The sequence below is a fragment of the Perognathus longimembris genome, chromosome 25 (genome assembly GCF_023159225.1).
Source record: "Perognathus longimembris pacificus isolate PPM17 chromosome 25, ASM2315922v1, whole genome shotgun sequence".
NCBI lineage: Eukaryota > Metazoa > Chordata > Mammalia > Rodentia > Heteromyidae > Perognathus > Perognathus longimembris.
In genome coordinates, this window is record NC_063185.1 from 2,111,139 (window position 1) to 2,121,744 (window position 10,606).

Below are 10,606 nucleotides of genomic sequence, written 5' to 3' on the forward strand. Positions count from 1 at the left end.
GCAAGGAGGGCTTGTACTGATCTATTTCAAGCTGCAAATATGATACCCAGCCAATATTTCATTCATAACTAAAGGACAAATAAATATATTCAATGTGCATATTTCTTAATTCTAACAGTCAATATTAATGGGTTGAAAGGTGCAGCATGGTGACAAATTAAAAGTAGCCAGTATTATTTTCTCCATGAATAAAAAGAACTCATTGGCCATTAACTCAGCACCAGATTGATCAGGTGAAGAAGGGGAGATATTGAAACCTACAAGGATTAGGCACAAATCCAAGAAGCCTCACAAAAGCAATCAATAAGGAACAAACCTTAGGAATGATGATGAAAGTAGCATCTGGTATGAAAGGCTCTCCCAGCCAAGAAGGGTGAATGAAATACAAGCAGGTAAAATCAGTTTATCGCACCCAATGATCCTCTGAATCAGTATCAGAAAAACACACACAAACTATCACATATATCTGAGCACTGGTGGCTCATGCCTGTCATCCCAGCTACTCAGAAAGCTGAAACCTGAGGATCATAAATCAAAGCCAGCCTGGTCAGGAAAGCTGCTGAGATTCTTATCTCCAATTAACTAGCAAAAGTCAGAAGTAGCTCAGGCGGCAGAAGGCTAATCTTGCACAAAAAGCTCGTAGATAGTACCAAGATACTGAGTTCAAGCCTTGGGACCAGCACAAGGAAAAAAAGGAAAAAGAAAATGAAAGATAAGTTTATTACCTAGCCTGGAATGGGGGAGGAAGGTCTAGTATGCTAAAAGACTCAGATATGACATTGGGAAGGAAACAAGTTGTCCTCTGCCTTCTTGACTCCCTTTTGAAGAGGCTGAAAATCTCCATCTTTGGAACATTTCTGTGGGAGCTCAGGAAAATATACACAGTGGCCTGTGATCAGGACACTTCCCTTAAGGATAAGTGGCGCATGGAAGACTGGCCAGCATCTGCAGGATCCAACTCAGGCTGAAAAACACACTTATCCTTCCTATTCTGAGAGCACAGACTCAAGGGTCTTTGCTCTGTATCCTACTGTGGAAAGTGCTGAGAAATCAAGGGAGAAGGTGAATAACCACCTTTCAGCAACATTAATAAGGGGCTGTAGGCAGCTGTTCCCCCCACCAAATCAGACACATCTTGGGAAAACATCTTTATTGCATGACTCAAACTCATGTGCATGCATGCCGGGCTCGCTTTAAACCCTCTTCCAGGGAGATCCTGGGCCTATTTGCCCCCTCCATGTGTTCCCCTTTGGCTGTCATGCATATCATCTGGCCAGTAGGAAGTAATGCAGGAGCGAGGGCCACGGATAAGCTCCAGACTGAGTGTGGCCGTGAGAATGCCCTCCCCCCCCCTTATACTCAACAAGGAGGCCGGGTACGCATGGACATCTCGGAGTCAGCTTCAGGAGCTTCCCAAAGTTTTATTCAGTGGAGGGGTTTATATAACAGTAATGGCGGGAGGATGAGAAGGGACTAACTGGGTATTAACAATTGGCTAGTGAACTGTCCATCACGGTGATGTCACAAAACTTCCCACAGAGGCGGAGATTACAGTCCCCCCAGGACCAGTCCTCTGGGCTCAGGCCGGCACCATTATGAGACATGTGCTTACAGGAGGAGGTCGGGGGAAGTTCCAGACCCTGGGAGAAGGTAGGAGTGGATAACAGCCAAGCAACCCCAGGTCTTAAAGGTATAGCCATCCCCGACACGTGCATATGCATTCTTTTCTCCATACTATTTGCTGTTTCCATGTGACATATTTCAGTAAGATAAAAATTGCTTACAGGCCAATTTAGTAAGAAGAGATCTGTCAATACAATAAAGGGAATGATCCATGAAGAAATAATTACAGTGGTACACACACACACACACACACACACACACACACACACACACACACACACCAAATAACAGCAGGAAGACATTCATTAAAAAAAAAGAAACACAAGGAATCAATGAAACAAAATGCTGGTTCTTTGAAAAAGGAAGATTGATTGACCCAACTGTATTCAATTTGACAAAAATTAGAGGAAAAAACCCAAATAACCAAAACAAAAGTTGAAAAAGGAAACATTATAAGAAATATATTAAAGGTTATGAAGGATTATTTAAAAAACCTACACTCCAATAAGTTGAAATTCTAGAAGAAATGGATGAATTTCACAAGGCATACAAGCTGATATGAACCAAAACGATATGAACCCCATAAACAGACCAATAAAAATGAGTGAGATTGAAGGACTAGAAAGTTTTCCAACCACAGAGAACAGGTCTTGAGGGCTCACAACTGATTGTATAAGACCTGTAAAAAAAATTCTATAAATTAGAAAGAGAAGGAGCACTATCAAACTCATTCTATGAGGACAGTATTATACTTATCTCAAAACTGCAGGGAGCCCAAACAAACTACTAGAGACAAATCTCTTTTATGATCTTAGACATAAATTCTCTTAATAATTATCTGTAAACAAAATTCAACAAGCAATCAAAACCTTCTTTCAATATGAGCAAATTAATTTCATCAGCAAGATGGAAAGGCTGGTTTAATGGACATAAATTAATAAACATAACCAAGAATAAAAAACCCACAACATTATCAATAGATGAAGAAAAAGCCTCTGACAAAGTACAACATTCTTTTATGACAAAAGTTCTGAAGAAACTAGAATGGAAGAAACATACTGGAGTTTAAAAAGGCTTTCTATGACAAACCTAGAGGCAACCTTGTATTAAATGGTGAAAATCTAAAGGTATTTCTTCTAAAATTAAGAATAAGACATGGCCATCCACTTTCATCATTACTTTTCAATATAGTACTAAAATTCCTAGATAGCAATAAGGCAAAATAATGACATAAATGGGATCCAAATATGGAAGAAAGAAAAGAAACTATTCTAATGTGCAGATAATATAGTCTTATATCTAATCTAAAGGACTATACACACTCCACCTCCAAACTCTTAAATTTGATAAATATGATCAATATTAGAGAGCTCAAGCCCCAGGACCTGCAAAACAAATGAACAAACAAAAATCCAAGGATAGTGTTTCTGTATACCAAACAATCAGTAGACAAAGAAAATGAAGAAATCAATTTTGTTTACAAAAGTCTCAACATGTGATAAAACATGAAACAAACAAACTAAAGGAAGTGAAAGACCACTACAATTAAAACACTGATGAAATGAAAGAACAATTTTGCATTTCTGGATTTGCAGACTATTGCAAAAAATGGACATGCCAAACAAAATCTACAAATTCAATCCAACATCCATCAAAACCGCATTATCATTCCTCACTGAGGTAGAAAAAAGCAATGTAAAAAGTTATATGAAACCATAAGAGATACAGAATAGCTGAAGCAAATCTGGATACATTAGGCAATGCCCAGAGGTATCAGATTCCAGAACTGACACTTTATTACTGAGGTAGTAAACTTTACCCAGCAGTATCAGATTCCAGAACTGACACTATTATTACTGAGGTAGTAAAAGTTAGCCAGGGGTATTAAATTCCAGAACTGAAACTTTCCTTTGGTTCTGGCAGAAAAAATAGGTGTAAAGTCAAATGGAATAGATTGGAAGACCTGTTAATAAATTCACATGCCTAAATCCATCTGATATCTGATAAAAGAGATATGTGAGGAAAATAATTCTCTTTGTGAAATTGTGTTGTTAGAACTGGATATCCATATGCCTGATTTGAAAGACCATTTGGATCTCACAGATATGTACATAATTTTTCATTCAGCAGATGCCTAATATTCATTCTTCCTAGCAGCAAGGGAACATTCTCCTTAGTAAAACATATTCTGGGTTATAAAGAAAGTATCAGCAAAAACAAAGAAAGATATAGAAACTCACTATACTTTCAGACCTAATGTAATAAAATTAGAACTTAGTTGAAAAAAATCACAGAAAATATTCAAATTCATGAAGCATGAAAAACACTTTGTTGAATATGAATTGTCAAAGAAATAAAAGAGAAAATGCAAAAGTTCCTAGAATCTATGGAAAGGGGAAACGCAACATATCAGAAACTTTGGGGCACAATAAAGCCAGTTTTAAATGAAAATTTTAGATTTATAATGCCTGCAACAACATAAAAGAGAGGTCACAAATTAATATTCTAATTATATATGCCCAGTTCTTAGAAATACATGAACCTCAATCACCAACTGGTACAAATAAACTTTAGAACAAATATAAATTAACTAGACTCTGAAAGAATTATACAAAAGTAAGCAAAACTAAAAGGTTTTCAAAATATAAACAAATAAGACCTTTATAAATCTGACCAAAAGGGAAATCACCTAACATTCAGGTCAAATCCTGGTTGTTGTTTTTTTGTTTTGTTTTCATTTTCCTTTCTATGAGGTAAATCTGGTCCCTTGGTGTGGCTATGGTCTTGTGATGGCAACAATGTGCAGTATATATAAATGTGAAATAAAAATTTCTCATAGACAGCACTTAGTAGCATTTCTGCTTTACTGTGATAGAATATAAGACAATTTCTGCAACTTTTGTCTATTTTTCTTCTTGACAGACTTGGTCAAGAGAAGTGTAAAATAGCTCAGGACTACAGGATAAAAGTTCTTAAGGTCTCTCAAACCAAGAGACTGAAAAGACACATGGACATTATGTGGTTGAGATGATTAAACAAAAACTTGAAGGTAGGTATTATTACTAACAAGGATTTGAAGGAAGGGAAAAACTTTTTGAAATGAATGTAAAGTCAGACAATTCCTCAAACTATATTTCAGAATGATAATATCCAAAGATTACAAATACACTGGCACAAAGAACCACTGAAGATGAATTGATTTAAACTTGACTGTCAGTTCCCCATTTACAAATGCTAGAATTTAGTGAATGGATTTCACTCACAGTACTCTCTTTCCTTGCATTTTGAGTTCTTCTCCCTAATTCATCAGCATATGGGCTGAGATGGGCAGTTCATGCTTAGGAACTAAAACCTATAACACACATAAGAAAAAACAAAACAAAACAGACTATCTGTGATCTTAATGCAAGACATCTTGTCATCTATTGTTAGAGAAAATGGGATGCAAATGTTCAGGACTTAAATGAATATAACTGAATTTAATTTTGTCTCATAAAGATTCCAAGAAGCATAGTAAATCAGTACAATCCATCTAGGCAATTTTTAAAGTAAAGAAGAAATGGTGACTCACATCTATAATTCTAGCTACTCAGTAGGCTGAGATCAGGAAGATCACAGTTCAAGGCCAGTGTGAGACAAAACTTCACAAGACCCCATCTCAATCAATTAGTTTACCCCTGTCACCTCAGTGATGGCACAAAACAAAAATAAGGGTATTACAGTCCAGATTGGCCCAGGCCAAAAAGATTTCATATAAAATATCACAGCACACAAAGGTTCAAGTGACAGAGTATCTACAAAATACAAAACCGCAAATTCAAATCCCAGTACTGCCTTAATAGTATATATATGTATATATGTATGTATATACATAGATAGATAGATAGATAGATAGATAGATAGATAGATAGATAATATACTAGGTATACATATTATACATATAAACACAGATTTCATATGCCTTTCATTGAAATAATAAATTTAGAAATAATTTGAGGTATTTCATCTGATATCTGGTCTTAAGGTCAAGGTTTCCCATACTTGGATGGGAAGGTATTCTGGATATTGGTTCTTTGGAATTATTTAGCTCATTTAAATGGGTTTACTTTGGCACTGAAAAACATAGGGAGAAGCCCTATAGATTGGAAAACTATAACAAAGTCATCTTGATGAGAACAGAATGGTATAGTTTTTTCCACCGTCTCCTTAGTACATGAAATAGTTTTTCAGTAAATACTAAACAATCAATTCTGTATAACTTAAAATTATGAGGCATGGAGTAAAACCAGAAGATCTTTAGAATGAAGAATCAAAGAAGGAATATAAACAGAGAGAAGAAAGGAAGAAGTAAGTATGGAATGAAAGAAGGAAAAGAAATAAGGAAAAAATAATAGGGGAAAAAAGGCTAACAACAACAACAACAAAAATCCTCATAAAAGAGTCAACATGCTGGGCTCTGGTGGCTCCTAACTGTAATCCTAGCTACTCAAGAGGCTAAGATCTGAAGACCAACTTCAAAGTCAGCCCGGGAAGGAAAGTCCCTGAGACTCTTATCTCTAATTAATCATCAGAAAACTGGCTGTGGTGCTGTTGCTCAAGTCAGGGACATCACCCAGGCCCAGAATTCAAGCCTCATGATAGACAAGACAAAAAAAAAAAAAGACAACACATTATTTACTTTATTTACCTTATTTCTGCTAACTATGCCTTCTTTTGTGTCAGTGATGATTATCAACAGAGGCTGACTCTCACAAAGTAAATTTTGTTCCTTTTTCTTTCTTTTTTCAGTGTTTTTTTCTTTATTGTCATAGTGAAGTACGAAGTGGTTACAGTTTCATATGTAAGGCAAGTACGTTACATATCCAACTTGTTACCTCCTCCCTCATTTCCTCCCATTTCCACCCTCCCCAGTTCTCTTTCCCCACCCCCAAGAGTTGTACAATAGGTTTACACCAATTGGTTTTGTAACTATCCCTATTGCAATGGTTTATCATTTTATCCTTTGTCTCTCATTTTTGTCTCCCTTTCCCTTATCTGGTTCTAATACATATCTATACAGTATCTGGGGTACTTAGATCAGTTACACTAATAGCAGGAGTAAAACCACAAGAAGGGAATACAAGAGAACAAAAGGTACAGTTTCACATGGTGTGTTGAAATTAACTATAGCAATGATATACCACTTATTTTATTAAAATGGAATTCGTTTCACTTAGCATTATCTTATATGTTCATACGGGCATAGCTATTGAGCTGTTGTGCTCTTCTGGCAATGTCTATCCTACAGACTGGAAGAAGATCTTTACCAGCCATACAACAAAGGCCTCATATCTAAAATATACGCAGAACTCAAAAAATTATATTCCTCCAAAAAAATCTTCAAAGGACCAACAGCTCTCTCAAAAAATGGGCTAACGACCTAAAGAGAGACTTCTCTGAAGAGGAAAAGAGAATGGCCAAGAGACACATGAAGAAGTGCTCTGCATCACTGGCCATAAAAAAATGCAAATCAAAACAACACTGAGATTCTACCTCACCCCACTAAGAATATCCATTATCAGTTCAGTCACACACACTGTTACGTGGTGACGTCATGTGTGCCTGTCTGTCTGTGTTGCCCAGAGTTCTTTATGCTACTAGTCAACTCTAGCACTGTGCCTGGCACAAGACATTCAGAATGAGAATGTGGAAAGAGTGCCCTTGGCACTATATGGTTCATGTGAGCCCGTGTGATGACTAACACAACAGCTTGAGGAGCAACCATACACAGGCAGACTCTCTGGACAGACGTCTCTGGTCAGTGCTATGATGGGCTAGCAGGTAGTCAGTCCCAAGCAGAACAACTCTATTCACCTCCAGCCAAGCATCATTTTGCACCAAGATTTCCTTTTGCTCCTTCACATCCACACTTCATTTCTAGATTTTCTATCATTAATTGAGGGCTTTCCATGCACATAGTGAATTAATTTGTAAAGATTTTTCAGTCAGCCCCAGGGTGACAATCAAGAAAATAGTGTAAACAGTAATTCACTGGCTGAATACTTGAAGGAGGAGCTCTGCCTTCTCCAAGCCAAATGGCCCCGAAGGGATGTTTGAGGTATGGGACCACCCATAACTCATGAGCTCCACAGCACAGAACGCTGCACAAGAGAAGTGCTTCAAGGGCAAGGGAAATACAGTGTGTTGAGTGATTCACATGCTCACAGAATATTTCTGCTAGACATTTTAGGTTCCCTCACAATCACTGGGGGAGTGGCGCGCAGGTGACATTACACAACTCCCTAACTAATTCATATAACTCTAGCACAGCCCAGGTGGCCTTGCCTGTCCTGGAGACTTTGGTCTCACACACACACACACACACACACACACACACACACACACACACACAATACAGAGCACATCAAGGGTTGCTTTTATTCTCAAAGAAGTCAAAGATGTCAAAGATGCTAGCTAATTCCTTCCTAGGGCACACACAGATTCCACATCTCCATAACAGAAATGCTGAGCATGCTGGCTCTCATGGAGCAGAGCAAGAGTGACATAGGGAGGGAGAATTGTCACACTTTTTATCTAGGTGTCTCAGGAACAAAAAGTCACAATAAGTCCACTGCACCTTGCCTTCCTCCCTGGTTACCATCGCCAGTTTCTCAGCCTCGCTGACTGTGAGCAGGTACAGCTGCAAGAAAGCAGACTCCCACACTGGGACCTTCCTAAGGCATGGAAAGCACCTTCTTTCAGTCCCTTCCTGGCCTGGCCTTAGCCACTGGTGGCCTAGCTATTACTCAGTATATAGTTCAAAGCCTACCGACAGGAAATGAAGCACAGGCACAAACTCCTAACTGAAGATTCTAGAAGATGACTTAAAGTTAACAGAAACAGGTCTATTTCATTGATATTAAGGCTAAGGTTATTGTTTGTCTTTAGAATTTCCACAAATATTATCAACCGCTGAAGCTTAAGCTGAGCTTCCATCTTTCCAGATCATCTTTGGAACTCAGGGAATAAAAATCCCAAACATTTATCTAAAGTCCAGAATCCAGCAATGACACAGACTGTGGGATTGGTGAGAGGCCAGGGGGGAGCAGCACATCGGAGCTCTAGCAGGAAGCCCTTTCCTCTGCAGCTCAGCAGGCAGGGCTCCACCAGGGAGAGAGGGTGCGGTGGCCTGGGCCCTGGTGCTGGCCGCAGGGCCACCCACAGGAGAATCAGTGACCCTCCCCATGAGAAGCCAGCCCAAATGCCCCAGGACTACCCCAGGACTCACAGGCAGGAGGCAGCTGGCAAGTCTCTAATTAATTTTGTGGCCTTTTTTTTTGTTGTTGAGGAGAGAGGGAGGGAGGGTGGGAAAGAGGGAGAAGAAGAGAGAGAGGAATAAAAGGAAACTATGGTGACATTTACTCTGTAGCCTCAGCCAGTTTATTGCTCATCCCTTCGCTTTGCTCCTTCTTCTGGGTTTGGAGGCAGCGGCTCCCTCTGTGCTTTTTCTTGGCAGCCTGGCCCGATGAAGCCAAATGCTTGTCTTTGGCCTTCCTTGGGGCTTATGGCTCACTGAGGTCTTTTATGGTTTGGAACTCTAAACACTGGGTTTCTCCACCTCTGGGGATTCCTTGAAAGTTCGCTATAAAGGCCACGTATTCTTCTGCGATCCATTATCTTATTGTAAGCTGTAGTGGGCTTATTGGCCTCCCCTTTGAATTGGGAGCTATAGCTGGTCTCAAGGGACATCTTGTCATCTGGGGATTTGTACTGGGGCTTGGATTGGATTGGTTTCACAGGCTTGATATTTGTCCAGGCTCTGAATTCATTCCTGTAGAAGATGCTCACCATGCTGGTCACCTGGTCATGGATCTGCTGGTTCAGAGCATTGGCCATGGAGAGGCCCGGGCTGCTGTCTGGGCCTGCAGCCTGGGATTGGCTGGAGGGCAGCGGCATCAGCTTGTGGCCCTTGGAGAGGCTCACCCTCCAGGGGGGCTGGCCTTCTAGCAGGTGTCATGCTCATCAGCACCAGACACCTTTCCCTGCCGCTGGGCCTCCCTCTTTGGCCTGGGTCTGCTCTGCAGGAGTAGGCTCACGGCCCTGGGAGTGGTGGCACACCACCCAGGTTGGCCATGCCCTCCAGCATGTGTCGCTTTCCTCTCTACCCAAAGCCTTTCCTCCCACGAGGACACCGGCTTTGCCCCACTCCAGAGCCTCAGCGCCCAACTGCTGGGGCCAGTGCTCCTGGCCCTTTGGCCAGTACATGGGCAGCCTAAGGGCACGGGGATGGTCATGGGCTTGGGGATGCAGGGGTGGTCCCCGTGGCACGACAGCGGACAGGTGCGGAAGTCTCACGCTCGAAGGCCACGTTCGACAGCTGCTACTGGCTACACAAAAGGCGGGCAGCTGGGCTCAGGCCACTGCACCTTCCAGGCACAGTAATCCTGCCACATCACCAGGTCCACAGGGCCAGGGAGGAGGCAGAGCCCGAGCCCTCCTGTGGGCCCAGTGCTCCCTGGCCAGGCACAGCATAAGCCACAGCCTACCGGGCCAGCCGGCAGGGAAACAGGAATCCTGACTGAGGGGCGGCGAGGATTAAGGAAAAGGAAAAATAAGGCAAGAGAAAAAAGACAAGAGACAAAGATGGGGTACGGGAGGTATGCAGCCGTAAGGTTGAACCTCAAGACTCTAACAACAGTTTATTCTCACTCCCAGCTTATATGCAGTTTTGGAACCAGGGAATAGCATAGGATTGTTAAAATTCCAGAACATAAAGAGGCTTTGAAGTTTGCAACATTTGATTACAGTAGACACAGGACAAGGTTGATTAACATAGGAATCTACTCCAGCGGACATAGCAAGGTGGGGACATAGCAAAGCAATTCCGGATAGTGGCTGTGAACAATTGTCCTTGCCTTTAGCATCACAGTAAACACAGGACAAGGTTGATTAACATAGGAATCTACTCCAGCATAGCAAGGTGGGGACATAGCAAGGTGGGGAC

At 41.0% G+C, this 10,606-nt stretch overlaps 1 pseudogene; it reads right to left on the reverse strand.

The window, feature by feature from the left end:
• Positions 1-9,171: 9,171 nt before the first annotated feature.
• On the reverse strand, positions 9,172-9,867 carry LOC125341765 (annotated as a pseudogene).
• Positions 9,868-10,606: the final 739 nt, after the last annotated feature.